The sequence below is a fragment of the Miscanthus floridulus genome, chromosome 8 (assembly GCF_019320115.1).
Source record: "Miscanthus floridulus cultivar M001 chromosome 8, ASM1932011v1, whole genome shotgun sequence".
Lineage (NCBI taxonomy): Eukaryota > Viridiplantae > Streptophyta > Magnoliopsida > Poales > Poaceae > Miscanthus > Miscanthus floridulus.
The window spans coordinates 224,577,581-224,602,580 of record NC_089587.1 but is presented as its reverse complement, the minus strand read 5'-3'; the positions used below and the strand labels follow the sequence as shown (position 1 = coordinate 224,602,580).

General features: G+C 44.9%; 1 long non-coding RNA gene across 1 annotated transcript; it reads left to right on the top strand.

Moving 5' to 3' along the window:
- Positions 1-21,610: 21,610 nt before the first annotated feature.
- On the top strand, positions 21,611-24,751 carry LOC136475165 (uncharacterized). The gene is made up of 3 exons (XR_010763109.1): positions 21,611-21,791; positions 21,931-22,471; positions 24,347-24,751. It is a non-coding gene; the product is annotated as an uncharacterized lncRNA (long non-coding RNA).
- The last annotated feature ends 249 nt before the right edge of the window (positions 24,752-25,000 follow it).

Sequence of the window (25,000 nt, the reverse complement as noted above, 5' to 3'; positions counted from 1 at the left end):
TGGAGCTCTTTAGAGTAGAAAGATTGAGAGCTCTTAGTGAGTAGTATCATAGCAAGTTGTGTGTCTAGCTATCATTACAATTAGAATTGTTGGATAGGTGGCTTGCAACCTTTGTAAAGCTAGAGCAAGTTTGCATTTCGCTATTTGTCATACTAATCAAATTGCTCTAGTTGATTTGTAGATTTTTAAATAGGCTATTCATCCCCTCTCTAGCCATATTAGGACCTTTCAAGTGGTATCAGAGCCGTGGTCACCGTTTGATTAAAGGCTTAACAACCTCAATGTCAAATTATGGCTCAAGTTGTGTTCAACCATGTGGGGGGCAAACTACCATTCTTTGATGGCACAAGCTATGGTTATTAGAAGAGAAAAATGAAAATGTATCTTGGTTCAATCAATGATCAAGTATGGGAAGTGACCGAAAAATGATTATGCTATCATTGATCCCGACAATCCCACCAACCAAGATAAGACCAACAAGCAATGCAATACAATGGCTCTCAACACCATATACAATGCCATTGATTCCAATGTGTTTGAGTAAATCAAAGATTGTGAAAGAGCAAATGAGGTGTGGAGGAGATTGGAGGAAACATATGAGGGCACACCGGCGGTAAAGAGTGTTAAGTTGTATATCCTCAAGGATAAGTTGACAAGCTTCAAGATGAAGGATGATGAGAGCATTCCGGAGATGTTCCATCGGTTATAAGTAATTGTTAATGACTTGAAGGCTTTGGGAGAAAAGATCAAAGATGATGATGTCTCTCATCGGTTCTTGATGTGCCTACCTCCAAGATTTGAGATGTTGAGATTGCTCATCATAAGAGGAGGATTGAAGAAGATAACCACCAACCAAGTACTAGGTGATGTCATGACACAAGAGACATACTATGTGGAAAGGGAGGGGGATGACAAGGAGGACAAGAAGGAAGAAGAAGACAACAAGAAGAAGAGTATAGCATTCAAGGCTAGCTCATCATCATCCAAGAACAAGGGCAAATCCAAGAAAGAATCAAGTAGTGATGATGATCTTAGTGACATTGATGATGAAGCTATGGCCCTCTTTGTGCGTAAGATGGGAAAATTCATGAAGAAGAAGGGCTACAGTGCAAGAAAGAGAAGAGATCATACCAAGAGCAAAGAGTACGTGAGAAGATGCTACAATTGCAAGAGCTCCGATCACGTTGTAGCAAATTGTCCCTATAATAGTGATAATAATGAAGATGAGAAGAAGAAGCACAAGAAAGATAAGAATGAAAAGAAGGAGAAGAAGGAGAAGAGAATGACCTTCTAAAAGATGAAGAAGGGTGGAAGCTATGTAGTCACTTAGGATAGTGATGGCTCATCGGATAGTGATGACTCTAGTGATGATGGCAAGAAATCTATCAAGAAAGCACTAGCAAGCATCGCCATCAACAACAAGCCCTCCATCTTCGACACTCCATCAATATGTCTCATGGCAAAGCCTACTAAGGTAAAATATGATGAGAGTGATGATGATGAATGTGAAAGTGACTCTTGTAGGAATGATAATGATGATGAGGATGAGGATGAGGAGTACACCAAGGAGGAACTCTTGGACATGTGTGAGCAAGTGCACACTTACAATGAGATAAAGAGAAAGGAGTGCAAAGAATTATGCAAGAAAGTAAAATTTCTTGAGCAATCCTTTGATGAGCTCAATGCTACTCATGAGAGGCTAATGGAAGCCCATGAGAAGCTTGGCAAAGCTCACTCTAAGCTTGAAAAGGCTCACTCATCTCTCATTGAGCAAGTCAAAGTGAAGGAAGCCAAGAAGGACCAAGTGATCGTATCATGTGATGTGGGACTAACATGTGATCTTATTAATGAATCTTTTCATGAGTCCATTTTAGTTGCTCCCACTAACCCCTCTTGTAGCACTACCACTTCTACTTCACCTTTAAGTGATGAAATCACTTGTGGTACCTCACTAATGGTGGAAAATGAGACCCTCAAGAAGGAGGTGAATGAGCTCACTCGTGACTTAGGCAATGCCTATGGTGGAGATGCCCGCTTGCTAAAGTGCTTGGGTAGCGAAAGGTTTTCTTTCAACAAAGAGGGGTTAGGCTATACCCCCAAGAAAGGCAAGGCGGCATTTGTCACTCCCAAAGTTAGCTTTGTGAAGGGCAATGGTCGGTTTTACAATAGATGCAAGCAAGTTAGGCATGTAGAGCAATATTGCAAGATTAACAAGAACAAGCTACCTAATGTATCCTCAATTAAATTTGATTCTTGTTACATGCTTTTTAAGGGTGCCAATGGTGTGAAGGCTAAGTTCATTGGTACACCAATTGTGGGCCCAAAGAAGAAGGCCATTTAGGTACCAAAGACCTTGGTAACTAATCTACAAGGACCCAAGCAAGTTTGGGTAACTAAAAAGAATTGATCTTCTTTTATAGGTCAATTATAAAGCCAGAGGAAGACATTGTGTGCTTGATAGTGGGTGCACACAACACATGACCGGTGATCCAAAAATATTCAATTCAATCAATGAAAACAAGAGCAATGGGATTGATAGTATCACATTTGGTGACAATGGCAAAGGCAAGGTCAAATGGCTTGGTAAGATTGCAATGTCCAATGATTTAAGCATTTTCAATGTGCTACTAGTAGAGAGCTTGAACTTCAACCTATTATCGGTAGCTCAATTATGTGATCTTGGTTTTAAGTGCATATTCGGTGTGGATGATGTAGAGATCATAAGTGTAGATGGCTCTATCTTGATATTTAAAGGATTTAGATATGAGAATCTATACTTAGTTAATTTCAATGCTAGAGAAGCTCAATTGACAACATGTTTGATCATTAAGTCTAGCATGGGTTGGTTATGGCATAGAAGGCTTGGCCATGTTGGGATGAAACAATTAAACAAGTTGATCAAGCATGACTTAGTTAGAGGCTTGAAAGATGTCACTTTTGAGAAAGATAAGCTATGTAGTGCATGTCAAGCCAGAAAGCAAGTTGGTAACACACATCCTAAGAAGAGCATGATGAGCACATCTAAAGCATTTGAGTTGATGCACATGGACTTATTTGGACCAACCACATACACTAGCATTGGTGGAAACAAATATGGATTTGTGATTATGGATGATTTCACTAGATACACATAGGTATTCTTTCTAGTGGACAAGAGTGATGTGTTTGCAACATTTAAATCATTGGTCAAAGGCATTCACAATGAGTTTGAAACAACCATCAAGAAAGTAAGAAATGACAATGTTAGTGAGTTCAAGAACACAAAAATTGATGAATTATGTGATGAATTTGGAATTAGACATCAATTCTCAGCCAAGTATACTCCTCAATCAAATAACTTAGTTGAAAGGAAGAATAGAACTTTGATTGACATGACAAGATCAATGTTGAGTGAGTACAATGTGAGTCATTCATTTTGGGCCGAAGCAATCAACATGGCTTGCTATTATAGCAACCGACTCTATTGTCACCCCATGATGGAGAAGACACCTTATGAGCTTTTGAATGGAAGAAAGCCCAACATAGCATACTTTTGGGTTTTTGGTTGTAAATGCTACATATTGAAGAAAGGCACTAGATTAAGCAAGTTTGAAAAGAAATGTGATGAAGGTTTCTTGCTTGGTTACTCCACTACTAGCAAGGCTTATAGAGTTTGGAATTTGGCTAGTGATACTCTTGAGAAGGTTCATGATGTGAAATTTGATGAAACAAATGGTTCCCAAGAGGAAAATGAGAATCTAGATTATGTAAGAGGCACTCAATTGGTTAATGCAATGAAGAACATGAATATTGATGATATAAGGCCTAGAGAGATGATTGATGTTGAAGATGACAAGAATCAAGTGCTCTCTAACTCAAATGTGCAAGCTAGTGGTTCTCATGATCAAGTTCAAGCAAGTACTAGTCATGACAAAGTGCAAGATCAACAACAAGTGGCTAGTTCATCATCTCAACCAAGTGATCAATAAAATGCTAGCAATCAAGTGCAAGTGCTTTAACCTACCAATGTTACAAGAGATCATCTATTGGACACTATCATTGGTGATATTTCAAGAGGTGTGCAAACTAGATCAAGATTGGCTTCATTTTGTAAGCATTTCTCATTTGTGTCATCTATTGAACCAAAGAAGATAGATGAAGCTTTAAAGGATATTGATTGGGTCAATGCTATGCATGAAGAGCTAAACAACTTGACAAGAAACCAAGTATGGGAGTTAGTTGAGAGGCCTAAGGATCATAATGTGATAGGAACCAAGTGGGTCTTTCGGAATAAGCAAGATCAAGATAGGATAGTAATAAGGAACAAAGCAAGATTAGTGGCTCAAGGTTACACTCAAGTTAAAGGTCTTGACTTTGGAGAAACATATGCCCCGGTTGCAAGATTGGAAGCAATTAGGATCTTGTTAGCCTATGTTTGTGCCCACAACATCAAGTTGTATCAAATGGATGTGAAGAGTGCATTTCTCAATGGTTACATCAATGAGCTTGTGTATGTTGAGCAACCTCCTAGTTTTGAAGATGAGAAGAAACCTAACCATGTCTACAAGTTGAGAAAGGCTTTGTATGGATTGAAACAAGCACCTAGAGCATGGTATGAGAGATTGAGGGATTTCCTACTCTCTAAGGGATTCAAGATGGGAAAGGTTGACACCACTCTCTTCACCAAGAAGCTTGGAAATGACTTGTTTATAATGCAAATCTATGTTGATGATATCATCTTTGGATCAATAAATCAAGAATTTTGTGAGGAGTTTGGAAAAATGATGGCTAGTAAGTTTGAGATGTCCATAATTGGAGAGCTTAGTTACTTCCTTGGTCTTCAAATCAAGCAATTGAAAAATGGCATATTTGTGAGTCAAGGCAAGTATATCAAGGACATGCTCAAGAAGTTTGAAATGAATGATGCTAAAGCTATTAGTACACCAATGGGGACAAGTGGAAGCTTGGATAGTGATGCTAGTGGCAACATGGTGGATCAAAAGATGTATCGGTCTATGATTGAAAGCCTAATCTATGCGACCGCATCAAGACCGGATGTGATGTTTAGTGTATGTATGTGTGCTAGATTTCAAGTCTCACCAAGAGAAAGTCATTTGAAGGCAACAAAGAGAATATTGAGGTACTTGAAGCATACACAAAATGTTGAATTGTGGTATCCCAAAGGAGCAAGATTTGAGTTGATTGGATATTCGGACTCCGATTATGCGGGATGTAAAGTTGAGAGAAAGAGCACATCGGACACATGTCAACTATTGGGAAGATTACTTGTGTCTTGGTCATCAAAGAAGCAAAATAGTGTAGCACTTTCAACCGCCGAAGTGGGGTACATTTCGGCCGGTAGTTGTTGTGCTCAATTACTTTGGATGAAGGCTACTTTGAGTGACTTTGGAATTAGATTCAAGCAAGTACCATTGCTATGTGACAATGAGAGTGCTGTAAAGCTCACCAACAACCCGATTCAACACTCAAGAACAAAGCATATATATGTCCATCATCACTTCATAAGAGATCACCAACAAAAAGGGGTCATTTACATAGAGAGTGTGGGCACCGAAGATTAACTTGCCGATACCTTCACCAAGCCACTTGATGAGAAGAGATTTTGCAAGCTAAGGAATGAATTAAACATACTTGACTTATCCAATATGTGTTGATGCACCCCCCCCCCCCCAATTTATATGACATGCCTCTCCTTCGAGCAATCCAAGGTAAAAGTTGATTGGCATGACATACATCCTTGCTAAGGACATAATTAGTGCATCTAGACATATTTCGCATTTGAATAGGATCATTCATGAAAATCAAATGAATTTGATGCTTGTATGGTACCACTATTGCTTGTATGTTTGAAATGATCTAGTGGTAGCACATGACATGTTTGTGGACTTGTAAACCTAGTGATTGATCTATAAAATGAGCTATAAGTGTTTAACTCAACATGGTACAAGATAACCCTTATTTGGAGGCATGAAGAAGCTTGTCCTTGGATCAAACCGAGTTAAATATCTTTTGCAAGTGGACTAGATTGAACCAAATTATAAAAATGGTTCTCATTTCATATGGTTTCACCCCAACCTATCTATAATTTGTGGTTGATATTAATAATCCTAACCTATCTATACTTTAAGCCTTTATGGTCATTGATGACAAAGGGGGAGAAATAGTGTACAAAGATAGTGAAAGGACAATAAAGGGGGAGAGATATGGGAGAGATATGACAAAGAAAGTGGATCAATTAAAATTTTGAGCACACAAGTAGGGGGAGCAAGCTTATGAACTTGTATGGTGCATTTAAATGTGCATCTCATATATTTGCTTTCATGGCATAAGTTCTAAATTTCTATATCCATGCTTGTGTGGTGTATGCTAGTTATAGGCTTGAATGATGAAATGAAAAACTAGCATGCATAAGCTAAAGTAACTAGACTTATGTTCATTCTATGGAAACTAGACCCTTGCTTGTAATGTTGATCTCACGGGGTATTCTAGTCTTTGTGTATGTCTAGTTACTAATGATGCTAAGGATGGTATATTGGTGCACTCCAATTGGTATCACGCTTCAAAGGTCCATCTCTTATACCTTAGCATCATATGGTAGACATTGACTCCTATATTTCCTATCTAAGCATATGTGCAAGCTATAATCCAAACTCTTAGCACATATGTAGGGGGAGCAATTGCTACCATTTGGAGTTCATGAAACTTGTCTACACTCTTTTACACATGGTAAATATGCCTGGACAAGCAACATGGATTCAATCGAATTTTAATTCATATCTTTGTGAAAGGGTTGTCATCAATTACCAAAAAGGGGGAGATTGAAAGCTCTAGTTTGGTTTTGATTAATTGATGAAACCCTAAGTGCTTACCTAGTTTATCAAAGTGATTATGAGATAGGTAGCACTACTCCAAGTGATGAAGCAATGGCGAAGATCATGACGATGGTGATGGCATGGTGATGATCAAATGTTTAAACTTGGAAAAGAAGAAAGAGAAAAACAAAAGGCTCAAGGCAAAGGTATAAATAGTAGGAGCCATTTTGTTTTGGTGATCAAGACACTTAGCGAGTGTGATCACATTTAGGTTAGATAGCCATACTATTAAGAGGGGTGAAACTCATATCGAAAGGCAGTTATCAAAGTGCCACTAGATGCTCTAACTCATTGCATATGCATTTAGGATCTAGTGGAATGCTAACACCCTTGAAAATGTTTGTGAAAATATGCTAACACATGTGCACAAGGTGATACACTTGGTGGTTGGCACATTTGAGCAAGGGTGAAGAAGTTAGAGGTGAAAAGGAGTTAGTCGCGCTGGTCACAGAGTGACCGGACGTGTCCGGTATTAACGATGAACTCAGCGACCGGACGCGTCTGGTCGACACACCAGATGTGTCCAGTGTGAATCAGCAAAATTGGTGTTCGGTGAGACAGTTGATCGGACGTTGGCCGCGTCCGGTCCGGAGTGATCGGACGCGTCCGATCGTCCATGGGTGCTTACTGTACTCGACTGGACGCTGAGGCTCAGCGTCAGGTCAGTTTCTAACTGACGCGTTCGATCAGCCCTAGAGGCTTACTAGACTCGACCGGACGCAGCGGCTCTGTGTCCGGTCATTTCAAACAGTGCGTCCGATCAAACATATTAGAGAGCCATTGGAGGCAACGGTGGGACACGTGGCGGTCATGTAGCTACCGGACACGTCCGTTATGGTGACCAGACACATCGGGTATTCACGACCGGTGCGTCCGGTTCTGCATCTGGTTAGTATGACCGGAGCGTTCGGTCACCATGAGTTGTGCCCAGTGAAGGGGTACAATGGCTCTATTTCGTGGGGGCTTCTATTTAAGCCCCATGGCCGGCTCAAGCTCATTCTCTTGCACATTTTCATTGACATAACAACCTTGTGAGCTGAGCCAAAGCCCTCCCACTCATCTCCATCATTGATTTATTATCATTGTGAGATTAGGAGAGAATCTAAGTGCATTGCTTGAGTGATTGCATCTAGAGGAACTTGATATTCGTGTTGCGCTATGGGTTTCGCTTGTTACTCTTGGTGGTTGCCACCACCTAGACGGCTTGGTGCAGTGGTGGAGGATCGGCATGAGTTGGTGATTGTTCGTGGCCATCTTCGGTGATTGTGAGGGGAGTTGTACCTTCCTCGACGGAGTGCCAAAAGGTAACTCTAGTAAATTGCTCGTATCATTGAGTTACCTCACTTGTGAGTCAGTTCTTGCGGTGTCCAATCGTGTGGATGAGGTTTGTGAAACACCTCTTAGCCGCCGAACCATCAAGTGTTGGTCGACACAACGGGGACTAGCGTGTTGGCAAGCACATGAACCTCGGGAGAAAAATCGGTTGTCTCTTGCCATTTGATATTCTCCTGGTGATTGGTTTCATATTCATCTTGTGATTGGTTCATTCCTCTACACAGTGGTATAACCATCCTACTCACTCATTTATATTCTTGTAAACTAGTTGTAGCAAGCTCTTTAGTGTAATTAGATTTGAGAGCTTGCTTTGCTATTTAAGGTTGCTTAGTGGAGCTCTTTAGAGTAGAAAGATTGAGAGCTCTTAGTGAGTAGTATCATAGCAAGTTGTGTGTCTAGCTATCATTGCAACTAGAATTGTTGGATAGGTGGCTTGCAACCTTTGTAGAGCTAGAGCAAGTTTGCATTTCGCTATTTGTCATACTAATCAAATTGCTCTAGTTGATTTGTAGATTTTTAAATAGGCTATTCACCCCCGCTCTAGCCATATTAGGACCTTTCATCCAGGCCATGGCTCTTCACCACCTTTGACCTGAGCTTATCATCGAGACCTTCCCAAGTCACATACCGACCATGTCAAAAGGCCTACCATGGATTGCAGAGAGAAAGACAACAAGGGAAACCGGGGACTTACCGTCCACGTTCGCCCGAAGCCTGCGCACCTTATCGCGCTGCCAAGTCACCTCGGCCTCCAGACTATGGACCTAATCTTGGTGCTGCCCGACCTCCGCGGTGAGCCCAACGGACACACCCTCGGCTACAACCTTTAGGTCCCTCTCCCTTTGGAGCTCCTTCTCAAGGTGGCTGACCTGCTGATGAGCGTCGGCGCGCTCCTGGCGAGCCAGTTCAATCCCCGTGTGGAGCTCCTCTATGGCCTGGAGCAAATCATCCCACTCCTTCCATAGCCGTTCGGCCTCCATGGCGTCCATGCGCGCCCTCTCAATCAGGGCCATGAGCTTCTCCTTGGCCTCACGGGCATCATCGTGAGCATCCTTCTCCCTAACTCGGAGGTCGGCCACCTCTCGGGTGGCAGGGGCAAGCTCAACCACCTCCCGACGGGCGGCAGCGAGCTGTGCAGCCAACCCCTCACTTCGCCGTGTCTCCTCAGCAAGGAGGTTGGACTTCTCCCCGCTGTGGGCCATAAGGACCTACGAAGAAGACAAGACTTAGAGGCACGAAAAGAGAACATGGGGTTAGAAGCATGGTCATATCATACCTGGCCAACCGGAGCGACAATGTCACGCATCTAGCCCAACATGGTGGTTAGGGCATGAACTGCATCCCCAACCTCCATGTGGATGCTCCCCCATTTCCTCTTCTCTACTACTTCATTATGGGCAGCCACCCGGACCAGAGACCAGGACATCCCCATGCTGACCTCTCTTGTGGCGATAGCTCCTCTAGAGCGGCTCTTCTAACAACATAGGGGGCGGGTGACGTAGACATGGAGGCCTGCCCTGTCGCCACATCCGTGAAGGATGCCTTGGGTGTGCCCCCTTCCGTTTGCCCCACCATGGACATGGCCACCTGCACAGATGGTGGCTCTGGCCGTGCCTCCTCTACCTATGACATCGAGGACACGACTGGCCGCGCTGCGCCCGCCACGAGCGCCCCAAACGCGCCCTCCTCCTCTGGCTCTCCCATAGACACAGCCATCGGCTGTGCCTCCCTGGTCGACGCTATGGCAGCCATGACGCCACTCACGCCCTCCATCAGTGTAGTGATAGCCGGCTCCTGGCACGTTTGCCAGAGGAGGATCTTTTTTGGAGCAAGCCACAGGAGAGTCCCACATCCTCCGATGCTGCAAGGGACATGGCGGTCAGTTCACGGCAAAAATTCGTTAGGACAAAAGGATGACAAAAACTCTTGACTCACCTTGACTCCATCATACGAGGATGTTTTGGGGCCGGCTTGCCCAACCCCGGCTGCTCCTCATTGGCACGTTGCTGCTTCGAGCACTCCCTCGGCTCGGAGGGCTTGGACGAATCAAAATGGCCGCCTCCCATCAACTCTGGAGGCGCCGCTGAGGGCTCAGATAGAGCAGGGCGACCTAATTTCGTTGGCTCTGGGGCCACCATCGAAGGCCTAGATGAGGCGAGGCATCCTGGTTCTGCTGGTTCTGAGGCCACCGTCGAAGGTCCAGACACGGTGGGGTGGTTCGTTCCCGCCAACTCACAACATGCCATGGGAAGGACCCTGCCTGCGGCGAAGGCGGGTCCTCGTCCCTGGCAGCCAGGTCATCCCATGAGATGGGCAACATGGATCCATCATCTTCCTCCTCCTCTTCATCTTCTTCCTCCTCTTCTTCTAATGAGCCTTGATGCTGCTTCCTTCGCTGTAGCTTCGCTCGCTGCTTTGACTGTCGTTTCTTCACCTTGTCGACCTTCTTCTTCTTCTTCTTCTATTGTTCATCCGTAGCACGGTTCGCTGCCCTCATGGTCGTGTGCCCTGGTAGCGGCACGACAGAGTCCCAGATGGCTAACCCTGACAGCAGTTCAGTGAAGCCCGCATCCGGCCGCATCATGGGATGCCCCGGGATCAGGAACACGATGTCGGCCTCCCCCGTGGCCTTCTTAACGCATTGCGTGACCTCGCTGTCATGGAGCAGCCCCTGGGCGAGCGTCGTCCTGACGAGCTATGCGCCGGGCGTCATCACATACAACGGGAGGATGCGCACCATCAACAGCGCCACCCTCCTCACGTGATACCCCCCCGATGACACCGGCCCCATGGAAGCCGTGGATCTTCATGAACATGATGGCCTTGAGGAGGTCGCGCATCCTCTTCTTCTCCTTGATGGGTGGCCCCTATGACCATGATGGCGAAACCTCTTCGATCAAATGCCCAGAGAAGACAGGCAAGGGTGCGATAGGGTCATCCTTCAGGTAGAACCAATTCAAGTGCCACCCCTTGTTGGATCTAGAGAGCTAGCAGGGCATGTACTCAGCCGCTCGCTGCCCCAGGAGGTGGATGCCCGTGCATCCCATCGGCACTAGGGTCTCCCAACCTCTCTCCTTCTTCTTCATCAAGGAGATGGAGAAGAAATATCTCTAGAGCTCAAAGTGGGGCTTGATCCCTAGGTATCCCTCGCACATCACGATGAAGGCCACGATGTGTTGGATCCCGTTGGGGTTCAAGTGGTGCAACTCGATCTGATAATGGTACAGGAGACCCCGGAAGAACGGGTGAGGAGGAACCATGAGTCCGCGCTCGTGGAAGAGCATGAAGGAGACGACGTAGCCATCGGGCGATGCCGGTGCCTCCTTGCGGCCTAGCACAAGCCACTCCACCACATCGGTCCTCCTGCAGAGAAGACCACGCTTGACGAGACCCTCCATGCACGCATAGGTAACATCGGAGCAATGCCACAAATCCATGGAGGATGCAGGTGGCTACGGAGAAGCAAAGGCAGCGGCAGAAAGAGCGGAAGCTATAGATCTAGGACTCCGGCGGTGGACTAGTAAGCATGGCAGATCCAAACAGCGGTGGCGGAGAAACAGAGAAGGTAAGGTTGCGGTTTTGGTGTGCAAAAACATGAAGGCAGAGCGAGGCAAGAAGGCAAACCATCCACCTAGATTCACGTGCCCACTACGCCGCATCACGTCACCTCCCTCTGAAGATCATGCACTCGCAATCTCTGTCCACGCCCTCAAAGGACACGCCAGATGATGGTTCGCCCATTCAATGGGCCAAGAACTGTCGCAGGTAAGAAGGGATCCAGAGCTAAAAATGCTCCTATGGCCCATTTAGGACTAGGAGTTCGAAGGCTAGCCTACCGACGAGTTCACAGCCGCTCCGAGACACCCTTAGAGTGAGGGCTAGAAAGGGATGGGCCCACTAGCGGCCAGTACCCGGGCGCACGAGCACCGCGGGCATCCCGGCCTATGTTCTAGTCTTGGTTGGTTCCCAGTCCATGGTTTTTTCTCAAAGAAAGGCAACAAGCCCTTGGGACCGACCAAATAGACTCAAGAACTATATGGATTGACCACCAAGAGTCTAGAGTCGGTCACCAGCTGACCCATGCTGGACCCCCACGAACGGGAAGCCAAGGCTCCACTCGAACTAGCCCGTTAACAGCTCACCAAGCACCATGTTTTGTCCATCACAAAGATGAGCCGACCCTCAACTAGACCCCTGCTACGCATAGGGGCTCGAGGAAAGTTGGACTCGTAAGAAGACCAAATGCGTGGTCGTAGTACGACGGCGGACCGATCGGATCATAGGGGACTGAAATCAAGAAAAATCTTTCTAACCTCCCGAATCTTATGGTTACATGCCCCAAGAAGACCAACCGCGACAAGAGGGAACCATCGTCCTACCAGGACACGCCGCAGGCTACAAAAAGAAGGCCAATGCCTTCAGAGTCCTCTCGTCCGGAAAAGCCTCCAAAGGAGTATTCTACTCCTCCGTAGGCTTGAGGGCTACTGTCGAGTATCGATAGTAGGGATACCCAAAGCAAGGAAGTTAGAGCCCACGATGACTTCCTTGGACGGAGCAAGACATATTAAAAGGTCTCGCTCGACCCCTTGGGTTTGTGCTCTGTCTTGCCTGACCCCAAGGCTACGGGCTTCATCTCGTATGACCCCAAGGCCGCGAGCTCTGTCTCACCTGACCCTAGGGCCACGAGCTCTGTCTCGCCCGACGGGGACCCATACTGCTGCCAACCACTTCAGATCCAAGCGTATGGACCTAGGTCAAAACTCTAACACTAGGGAAGAGACTGTCATGACTCGATGTAACCTGTGGCCATGATGGGCCATACCTGAGGGTTCACATCAAGAACAGTGTTGGGCGTGTCGGTGCTGTTCTGCCTAACCCTTGTACGAATGCTGACAGGCGTGTCAGTTCACCACGATGTTCGCCGAGACAGAATGGAACGCCATGACTGGCAGATGATGCTTGCACATGGCACCAGTGACAAACAGGTCTGCAACATGGAGAAGAAGGACCCGACGATCCTGGAAGTCTTCTTCTCTCTCTTGTTCTTCTCCTTTTCCTCCGCTGTAACCCGCGCTTTCCCTTTGCCTATAAAAGGGGAAGCATGACGCCCCATAAAGAGGGCTAGATCCACACGAGGCCAAACCATGAGATAAAAACATAAGAGCATGACACAAACACACGGCTGAGCAACAATCGAGCTCTCAGCACCCGTTCACCCCTTCGCCAGAGACTTGGGATCATTTCCCTCTCTCGCCCGTTTGTAACCCCTACTGCAAACCAAGTGCCGATAACACGAGCAACAACAAACTGGACGTAGGGACGTTCCATCCAAATTAGTATAAACCCTTGTGTCCTCCAAGTACACCATCCGAGCCAGACCCGCAAATACAAATTTACTCGTCGGTGGTCCAAAAACACCGACATGTCAATTGTATTCTCAAATAAGAAACCAAACCAGACCTTGTCTCTGTTCAAAATTGATTTCTTCCATGTACTAAGATGCATGTTCTATTTTAGGTAGTGTAACTATAAGATACTATGATACATGTTCTATATCCAGGTAGTGTAATAACTAATTTAGAACTTCAAGGATCCAGAGAGCATAACTTGCCATTATTGTTCTAAAGCAAAAAACTGTAGAGCGTAATTGACAAGGATCCCATCCTCATCCACTGCTATAGTTGGTTGCAAAATCTTTTCTCCCACTAAGCAAAAAGCACTTCATAGTCAGTATAGCATATGAGCTATCAAAAAGGAGAACTATAGCACACCAATAGCATAACGATCAGAGACTCATACACTTTGTACTCAACAAACTAATCCTAAAAATTAGCAGAATAATACTACAATGTTGCAGGCACTAACTAATAAGGTTATGTGCTCCTCTGTACTACTAAAAATCAGGATAACATCATCATCATCGCTGAAAAATCTAGCACGAGCTCAAGCTGCTTTTTATCTATGCTTCTTATGATCTCTGCAATGCCAAATCATAGAAAATAAAACAATGTCGAACTATTGGCTTATATATATTTCTTGTGTTGGACAAGGCAGGTAGAAATGAAACCATCCTAATGCAATTGCTAGCTATTTCATTTGACATATTCAGCAATTGACGACTCCATTCGAGAAAAAATTAGGTATATGGTCATAAGACACTACCTTCTAATCTAGTAGTAGACACTAAAAACATGGACACTAAAATGTTGAAAAGTGACACTTTATAGAATACAGTGGATTTTCTACCAATAAGAAGACACTTTCACTGATAGTGCTTTGGCTTCCTATATCTGCATGGCCATTTCAAGTAGGCTCTGCATGTAAATGGAGACTACTTCTGTTAATCAGAAAAATTATTCAGCCCGATTCAAACAACAGAGAATGAATAGAACTTGTGGCAGGAAAGGATGCATCCAAGAGGCCATGGTGGAGATTGATTCTTGCCAATGGCGAGCATCTTGAGGGTTTTATTTTGGAAAAAATGGAGGGGGCTATGGGGATAAGCAAGCCCCTTCATCCTGCTAGGTAGAAATGAACACTTCTTTTTAGTTGTATAGCGATATAGATAGAGAGAAGAGAAGAGAGGGACATATATCATTACACAGTTTTTGAAAAATATCAGAAAGAAACTAAGAACACAAATATAGGGATATCCGGGCATCAAAAGTTACTAAAGAAAGCCAAACGGTCTATTAAAGTGTACTATAAGGTGATCACAATAAATTGGTGCTGATAAATAGATGATGCAACCAGCTCTTCACTCAATTGAACATAATCTGAATAACTCAAGTAAAGTAGGCGGCACACGCCTCGTCATCCTGGATGCATTCAGTTTCTGGTTACCCATGCCAAGCCACGTTTATAGAAAGTCCTCATAATCCAAATCACCTAAAACACGAGACCATTCTTTGGTATGGTAGGACCTAAATGTTATGGAGCAGATCAAGAAACTCATTGTGCATATTGTGTTCCTTCTGTCGAAATTTTCATGTGGTGTTCCTTCTGTAGGAATTTTTTGTGTGAAGTAGTTGGTAGAGATGCCTCCGTCTTTTCTGATCCCCTTGAGTGAAACTAATTTAATTGAGAACAACAAATTAATCAAATGACAATCTCACAACAGGAAAAGGCCCTCCTTGCACAGATATCATTGTCCAAGCAAATTGGGTTTGTCGGCCACAAAAAGAACCATCCTAGGCTTGAATTTGTCTCCAAACCTCGTCACTCACCACTGCGGCAAGAGGATGGGAGCAGCACTCTAGCAGCAACAACCATTATGGCTGGAACCCTAGATAACAACCAAATCCGTATGGTGAAATCAAAAAGAGGGGAGGGGGAGAGACAACCTATACCCTGTTCTATTGGAGCAGTTCCGTTGGAAATGAACAGTTTTCATGCAGTTAGTACGAATGCTCCCAAAAACAATATTGTAGGAGTAATTTTTGGTAGACAACTTACATCATGTTCTTTGGAGCAGAGAGAACAGATCACCTGTAGAATAATTTTAGTAAGTCCACAGTCTTGATTCATGTGATTTCACTGACAAAAGGGAACAGTTACTGAAATCGTTATCTAGAAAACAGGTATGCTTTGTCCACGTCCACTCAGATATTTCTTTAACGAACGGAACGTATAATATGATTCCATGAATCTAAGTATTGAAACAAAGATGCATCAATCTAAGTAAAACAAAGGTGCATCAATCTAGCAACATTACTGAAGCCTTGAAGTGCATACAATTTAGCAAAATATAGTAGTGCTGACAGGCATGGTGCAGTGGTGAGAGCTGTCTCACTGAGTCACCAGGTCGTGGGTTCGAAGCAGCCTCTCCGCAGATTTTGCGGGGGAAAGGCTTATCTCGGTTTTTCCCTTCCCCAGACCCCACTCATGTGGGAGCCTATGGTACTGGGTCTGCCCCTATAGCAGTGCCGGCAGGACCTACCAACCAAATCTTAAATGCCTATAGTCAGAGCTATTTAGGGGAAGCAATACATGTGCTTGTATTTGACAGGAGGTGGAAAGCTACTCTTAGCAAGGGCTATTTAGGGGAAGCAATACATGTGCTTGTATTTAACAGGAGGTGGAAAGCTACTCTTACCAAGCCAGACATTACACAGGCACTTTGAACATGTCAACCAACCCTGAACTTCACCATCTCCCATCTAAGCTTTAATTGTTCGAATCTAAAAAGATTAAAATGGAATATACTAAAACATAATACAATTTACACAAGAGGTAAATTCATTGTTGGCATACTGACAGTACCTATTTGTACTGAATTATTCCAGAAAGTTTGATTTGCATCTAACAAATTTATAATCGATATTCCAACAGGATAGACATGAACACATGACTAAGTCTGAAGCCTTGATTCCATCACACGACTTAACATGAATCAGTACATGTAGGAAAACAAATCCAAAAACAAGAATGGTGCAGATCTAATCCTCACCTAAAAACATCACAAAACCTGGGGATTTGCCCCCCTGGAATGAAGCATTGATTTTGGATCTACCAATAACATAGAAAATCAGAGCTCAAATAAATTAATGGATGGAGATATCAACCGGATATATAGTGTGGTTTCTCTCTATCATACCTGCTTTGTGGATCGATGTAGCCCTACTCGAGGAAGAAGCTTCATCATCACAAATCCAATGCCTAGGCCGCAGTTCATGCATGTCGGGAGGCCACGCAATCCTTCGTGAATCCACTGCCAGCATGCCAAAGGGCGACGCCGCCCCCACCAAGGTCACCATGGACACGCGCAGAAGGGGACCGTGCCGCTCCTAACAAATATTGTGCCTAGCTCCCATAGATCTGCTACCGGGGATGCCACCACTGCTGATGAAGAACGGGTGCAGCTGCTGGGGTTTGGGTGCTCGGTTTCACGCAGGAGGGAGAGGAGGGAAGGGGTGGGCATACACATACCTGGTGGGTGCTCATCGCCAGTGAAATGCCCAACGAAGACCTGTACGCCGGGGCGTATGGGTTCCGTGGCGGTGGCCTAGTCGTCACCGGTTCTTGGCGATCCATCGGTCGTGGATTGGGGATGGGCGAAGACGGCGGTGTGTGCGAGGGGGAAATTGCAAAAATGACACTTAAAAGATTGACTCCTTGATTATGATGACACTTGGGTGTATGACAAGTGGGTCCATCTGTGTCTATAAATGTGGATCCAGTGTCAAATCTGCAAACGACCGATATTTCGAGTCCCATTTTTGCAAATCGCCCGTGCGAGGGGGAGGTAGCATTGGAGACGAGGCGGCCACGTGGGCATGGGGTGGGCGTGGGTGTGCGATCGAAGCGGTATCGCGGAGGGGATGGATCATGAGATTGGTTCCACCTACAGGCGCATGGCTTTTTGACTCGTGGGATCGCAAGGGATGGCACATCGACGAGGGGACACAATTGTCGCACGAAAAAGTTATCTTTCTTTTAGTCTTTTTTTGTTGTTGTTGTGAGAGATGAGAAATATACGACTAAAAGTAACCTAATGCAAATGTCCACCGGCGCTCTTCGCCTTGCTCCCCCGCGCCTCGCTCCAAGCGCTCCCTCTCCCCAAATCCCCTCGTCATCCAGCAGAAAAGGAAAGAAGAATCAATCATCAATCAATCAATCAAGGCGCCGTGAAAAAGAAGGTACTATCTCCCCTTGCTCCTCTGTCATGCGCCGCTCTCTTCCTCGACCTCGCTCCTCCGTCTTGCATCCCCCTTTGTCGGTCGCCGTCGTGAGCCACATGCTCCTCTTCCACACCCTACACCGCTGGTGGAAGTAAGTCCAGCACCTCCTCAATCCTCACCCATTTGCAACCTCGCCTCCTCCCCCTGCCTTGCGTGGGGGCCACCATCGATGTCTCCCAAATCGTCACTCTGTCGTCGCCGCTAGCCCTTCCGCCCTCCCCTCTAGCCTTTGCCCTCTACCCTTCTGCCGACGAGGTGGCCCCCCACATGGACGAGGTTGCCTCCAAGCTCCCCTACTGACTTGGTGTCACCTCCCAACGGGCAGCGCGCGTGGCCGGGCGTGCGTGGTCCGTAGTTGGTGGCACATGGGCCAGAAGCGAGTACAGCGCAAATGTCCACCGGCCACGGCCCAAAGGGCCTGCGAGGCCATGGCCGACAACGATCGAGCGGTGGCACAGCTCGGGCTTGGGGCAGCCCTGGCCCCGCTCCTAACCCAGTGCGAGCACAACGACCCCAACTCCATTCTCGGCATGGCCGCGCGTGCACGAAGCAGCGACAATGTAGTTGCGGCCTTTCCTCTTTAACACGCGGCATGCTGAATCGTCTTCCTATTCATCTGAATTTGATTCGTACACTGAAGGTTGATATTGTCGACATTGAACAAGCTTGTGTGGCAATTGGCCAATGAGTCAGATAAGGTGAACTTCATCATTGAGATCCATGGTGGGGATATGATCATACCAAAGTGTGATATGATCGTATGAACAACAACCATAAGATTATTATCAGGTACTGTCTTATGATCTTGCAACAACAACTTAGCACAATTAGTATGAGTAGAGTAAGGATCTTTGTTTGTACCTCTTAAGTGGCCATAGGCGCGTGAGGCCAGTGGACGCGGCGGAGCGCGTTAACTATCGCCCTATTCGCTTGGCTTATAAGCCATACTTTTTTAGCCAACGAACAGTATTTTTCTCTCACAACAAATCAGCCAACAGTTCTTTCAGCCATGGCTTATCAGCCAAGCGAATAGGGCATATATATTCTACCATTCTAAAAAAAACTGGACCTGCGGGGGAAAGCTAAGAAGAAGAATCTTCTCACGTAGGTCCAGAAAACCCCTGAACCCCTACCCCACCCATACACAGTGGCACCGTACCCCTATGAGAATAGGCTCGTTCCTGAGACCTGTGCTTTGGCGTGGAACAGACGAGAAAATTTTTTAACCCCAACCTGAAATTCGCTCCCATGAAAAGTCGAACCCAGAGGAGTGCCCCTGGGACGCTCTAACCAGTTGGACTAGAGGCCCTTTGACATTCTACCATTCTACAGTACATACTACTAGTCAATAGTCATTATCAATTCGTTCACACACAAAAATAGTCGATATATACGTTATAGGGTTACACTTATCTTGGACTCTATTCTTCTTGCCTCACGGTGTGTGGTGCACAATACTCCATCAGTAAATATGACATGTTCTTTTCATCTTATCAGCCGGTTTATCAAATAGAATCTACAGTATTTTTCTCTTACAATAAAACAACTTTAGCCAGCTTATCAGCCGGGTTTAATATCAGCCGAACAGGCCAGCAGGCTGATGGACCCCCAGCCGGAGTCGGACACATGGAAGTCACTAAATTCGGCTGTTCGCGTGAAGCCAATCCATTAGACGCGTGCTCTGGTAAACGTTATCATTCACTTTTTTAAGGACTCTAAAAACATAGAAATAGAGAACATAGGAAGAAAATGTCCTGGTATCTTGAATCCTATCGATTTAAAAAACATATGAAGCTTTAAGATTGAACGTTTGGATGGACATGACATGCACGGTATTCTTGATTTTCAAATTGCCCAACCCAAGGTTACTATGCCAAAAACATGGAACTTATGAAGCCTGTTCGTTTGGCTATGGCTTATCGTAAACGATCGTAAATTTCCAGCCGTAACAATATTTTTCTCTCACATAAACCAGCCAGCAGTACTTCTTCACGAACCAGCAACGATACGAACCAGCCAACCAAACAGGCTGATGACCATTCGGTAGCAACCAAGGTTACTATTCCAAAAACATGGAGCTTATGACCATTCGATAGCCATTGTTTGCACCAGACCCAGCACTGGTGTAGATTCCGTGGAACACTATAGCTCCTTTGGCACGGCTCATCCAAAACGGCTTCACCGATGAAGTCAAAGCCGGTGAAGCCAGAAAAACTGGTTTTTTTCGGCTTCTAGTTCATTTTAACCCCGGCTTACAAAACGACTTTACGCTACAGTGCCTCGATTTACGCAAAATAGATGAAGCCGAAGCCGACATAAGCCATACCAAAGAGGCCCTAGATGCTCCTATGTAGTGAGCAGTCACTGCCCGTACACACCACCTTGGCTAAACAGCAGGTAAAACACAGGTGCGGGATAGTTTAGTTTTGATCACAGAAGTAGCGGATGGTGTTCCCTCTTTGATGACTGTTCTAGATAACAATAAATGGACATATGACGATATATGCGAGAATTGTTCAAACTGGTACTGATTAGAGTGGAAGTGTTACACTTCTCCTGGACTCTCTTTTTTTGTCTTTACGTGGCGTGTGGTGTCGATAGATAACACGGGACTGCATCTAATTTTGATCATAGAAGTAGGCAAGTAGCAGATGGGGTTCCCACTTTGATGACTATTGGATCTAATTATGGGCTTGACCTATTTTAATTAAATTAAATCACTTAAATCCTAAGGCCCATATTAAATGTTACGTGTAATATAGTTTTAGTCATGTACGGGATGTTGACTCAACTTATATAGATAGACGTATGTGCATCTATTAAGAAGTTGAGAGAGGAGTTTCAGGTCCCTTGATGACGGAAGTTTCGAGAGTTTCTGTTACCGATTACGGGAGTTTTCTGTTTCTACCATGATTACGAGAGTTTCTCTTCTGTACTTCTCATCTTCCGTACCTGACGCTTCGCTGGACTTCCGAGAGACTTCTTGGTCTTCTACGAGAGTGCGCAAAATAAGAAGCACATTCTGGAACCTGGGCTTTGTTTAGATGCCATCCAAATTCTAAGTTTTTTTACTTTCTCTTCATCACATCAATTTTTAGCCGCTTGCATGGAGTATTAAATGTAGGTAAAAAATAACTAATTATACAGTTTAGTTGAAAATCACGAGATGAATCTTTTGAGCCTAGTTGGTCCACGATTGGACAATATTTGCTAAATAAAACGAAAGTGGTACTATTCATCGGGTTCAAAAAATTTGCAAAGTGAACAAGGCCCTATTCTCTTGTGCATTGTGTTTAGTTCGTGAATTTTGGAAATTTGGCTACTGTAATACTTTCGTTTTTATTTGTCAATTATTGTTTAATCATGGACTAATTAGGCTCAAAATGTTCGTCTCGCAATTTCCAACCAAACTGTGTAATTAGTTTTTTTCGTCTACATTTAATGCTCCATACACGTATCGCAAGATTCGATGTAATGGCTATTGTAGCACTTTTTGAGAAATTTTTTTTTGAACTAAACAAGCTATAAGAATCATCCGCGTCTCGGTTCCTGTGTGCACGACAGACCGACGGGAGCTTCACCCGACGCCGGACACCTGGAAAATCGTGACTATTCATCATAGTAACTGTTCAGATAAGACTGCATGACAGCATGAGGCTACGAGCAACTTCTATAAAGAAGGGCGTCATTGCTCCCAGCAGGCGGAACGAACGATGCAGAGTATTTGCAGTCGTGGAGGGTGAAGGTGAGTGAAGGTGGCGGGCCGTGGCTGCGATCGGAGAACGGCTTCCTCGGAAGGCAGGTGGGGGAGTTCGACCCCGACGACGTCGGCCGGCACGCCGGAGGAGCGCGCCGAGGTCGACAAGCTGCGCCAGGACTTCAGCCGCCACCGCTTCCAGAGCAGGTATTAAGAACTCGTATACTATACTGAACTCTTGCTTATTTTTCATGTAAAACTGGAAAAATACCTGAACCTTGCAACGAGAAAAAATAATTCCACGCTAATCCCAATAATGATAAATATGTAAATACCCTAACTGCAGCCAAGCTCGTGCAAATCATTGGGCCACGTTTCCTATTTCTTATCGGCCGTCCGATTCCCGCGCCGCTGATCCCGTCCGTCCAGCTCGGCTCCCCTGGCGCTTCGCGAATACTCGGTTGCTCGCGTCGCATCGCTCGCGTCCTCCGGGCTCCGGCTCGCAAGGGCGACAACGCACCGCCTTCGTCCGACCCGCCGCTCTGTGCCTTTTCTCCGTCCGCGCCGGAGTCGCCGGGGATGCCGGGATCCCCAGCCCGAGCTGAAGTGGCCGGGGCCGCCACGCGCATGGCCCCCGCATGCGCCACGGTGGCCCCGGAGTTGGGGAGGGTGGACGCGGACGGGCAGGCGCCACGGCAGACGCGTGAACGGAGCGGCGCGAGACTTTCCGGGGGGACGCGGGCGGCAGGCGGCGGCGGCGTCCGCGGGGATTGAGCGGATGCCCTTTGTGATCTCCAGCAACTGAGCGTTCCAGCCATCGCCCCAGCAAATAGAACGGTCCTCGACATGAATGCCGCCCACCAGATGCTTGAGAAAATGCCTCCAAGGTAAGGTGCTCAATGAAATCTGTACAATGTTTAATAATAGTGCATATTGAGAATAGTGAGATGTTGACAGCTTCTTAGTATGAGAAATTAGACTTCAGATTAGGATGCAAAACATCGTTAGGAAATTCTGTGAGGATGCAACAGCCCACATGAAGATAAGCTGTTCAAAGCATATTCAGTACTTTTAAGTTTTAGTATCATAAGCCAAAGCATGAAGGACACAGCGTAAAGCATGTCTTTGTGACCTCTTGGGTTCAGTTAATGTTTGTAAATAAAAATCTAATGGAAGTGAACTTAAAATTAGTAAAATCACGATTAGCATCCTTTTTGCTGAATCTAACTGCAAATAATTCAGAAAACTGTGATTGGAATCAAAAGAGACTTATCATTCCTTAAATGCTTAAATGATTCTTCTCAGCTCGAACTGCATTTCTCCACAAGTGGCTGTCTCCAACAGGAGACCCATTGCGGAACCCAAACCCAAAATGGGTCTCCAACATAATACCTATAGCCTCCAACAGAGTACCTATAGACCCATTTTGGGTGCCAGGAGGGTGCCAGGAGAGGCATAACCCAAATCTGAGTATCCTCTCTCCTGGAGACCTATTTGCAGAAATGGTTATCTTTTAGGTCTTGTTGTTGTTGGAGAAGACCAAAAATATGTATTGAATCTTTTGCCTGTAGCGCTACCCAAAGGATGAATGGATCTTGTATTTTGGGTCGCGGTTGTTGGAGACAGTCATGCCTTGATTTTCTGGGACATCCATGCTTTATGCCTTAATGGCTGCCTCAAACATAGGAAGAGGAAGCCAACGCTCATACAGACAGCTACAGGTGATGAACCTATTGCACTACTATAGAGACATTTATGATGACATAGCTTAATGCTGAGCTTTCCTGCCACTCTCATTGTATTAGTTTTGTAACTTTTGTAAATTTACAAACTTTTCCCACAGGCTGCTAGAGACCAATGCAGGTTTACAGCCTCTCCATGACCTGTTTTTTTTTAATTATGCATTTGATGCAGTTCTATCATGGTACGCAATTTTAACCTTTTCCACAAGGTTTCTAGCCACATGAAGTATTCAATAGATGAATAGATATATTATTATTTTAGCTATACTGTTACATTTATTTAAGAAATTAAGAAACTAAGGGCATATTGTTTTTAAAGATGGCACAGTACCCCTAACAAAACACTGGTCATCGAAAGACAATTGCATTTATTTCTTCCTCTAATTTCATTTACATAATGTCAGAGCTTAATGTATGCTACAAAGCTAAAAGACTTTGCAATGACAACTGAAACCATGTTTTTTTTTTAGAAATCAATAGAGACATTAGTTGAATTTTCTTTTGCCCATCGTCTACCTATCTCTATTTTTTTCTGAAGTTGTTGGTTAATTCCTGCAGCCCCTGCCTTCCCGGTTTTCTGAAATCCATCGTGTTTCACAATCTTAACAGAGCCCGATCTTGCTATGTCCTAGATAACTTGACTGAATAGAGTACAATGTTGTGTCCCTATTGTTGGTACTTAAAATGATACCAATTATGTGCTCATGCATGTTTTTACCACTAACCTACATTTTCAGTTTTTACAACAACAGCTTAGCCCTGACATTTTTCTTATTTCTAATCGTCTTATACCATTCGATGGTACCAATTCAGATAATTGGTCTTGTAACTTAGAGGTGCAGAATTATGTATAAGATATGTCTGACACTCTGATCCCAGTTACGTATGAGTGAGCCTACATGTTGTGCGGGTAGCCATCTCTCTTACAACTCTGCATAGGTCTTCCCTGTTAAGTAACAAACATAATTAGCTGGCACTTCTTCTGATGATAGAACTAACAACCTGCTTTGTGCATTATAGGTTCAAAACCACATCACTACTTTGGTGCTTTTGTCTGGGTTCAAGAGCAGAACATGACCTTACTACTTTTGGCTGCATGTATCAGCATTGTGAAACTCAAAAAAATCCAAAACAGAGTCCACCTCCATAGGAACTTATACCTTATGCATGTTTGAGCTGAAAACAGTCATGTGTATTGATTATTAGGAACAATATTCCTGTATGACATTAAATATGCCTTTATGTAATATATATACCCATCCTGCTTGTAATACGCTATCAAGTATGTGTCATGCATTTGCTCTGTCCTAGGCAAAGAAAAAACGAATATTTCAGCTTTCCTATATGACATAGTATGTACATTCAACTCAATGCATCCATTTCTGCAACTCATGCCACGCGCAAGGGCGCGCACAACGTACTAGTAGCATACATAGGCAAGGTCACTGCTGCTTACAATCATAGTTTCCAAGCTTGCTTGTACTTGAACTATTCCACCTTTTTTAAAAAAATGGTGACACTTCTGCTTTGGTTTTCATAAACAGGACATCAACGCTGAACCACCAAATGTCGGTTCCGTTCGCTTCGCTGAAAAAATAAGTCGAAATTGTGAAAGAAAAACGTTATTCCGGCTGAAAAAACAAGCTAAAAAAGACGGATTATAAGAGAAGCGAA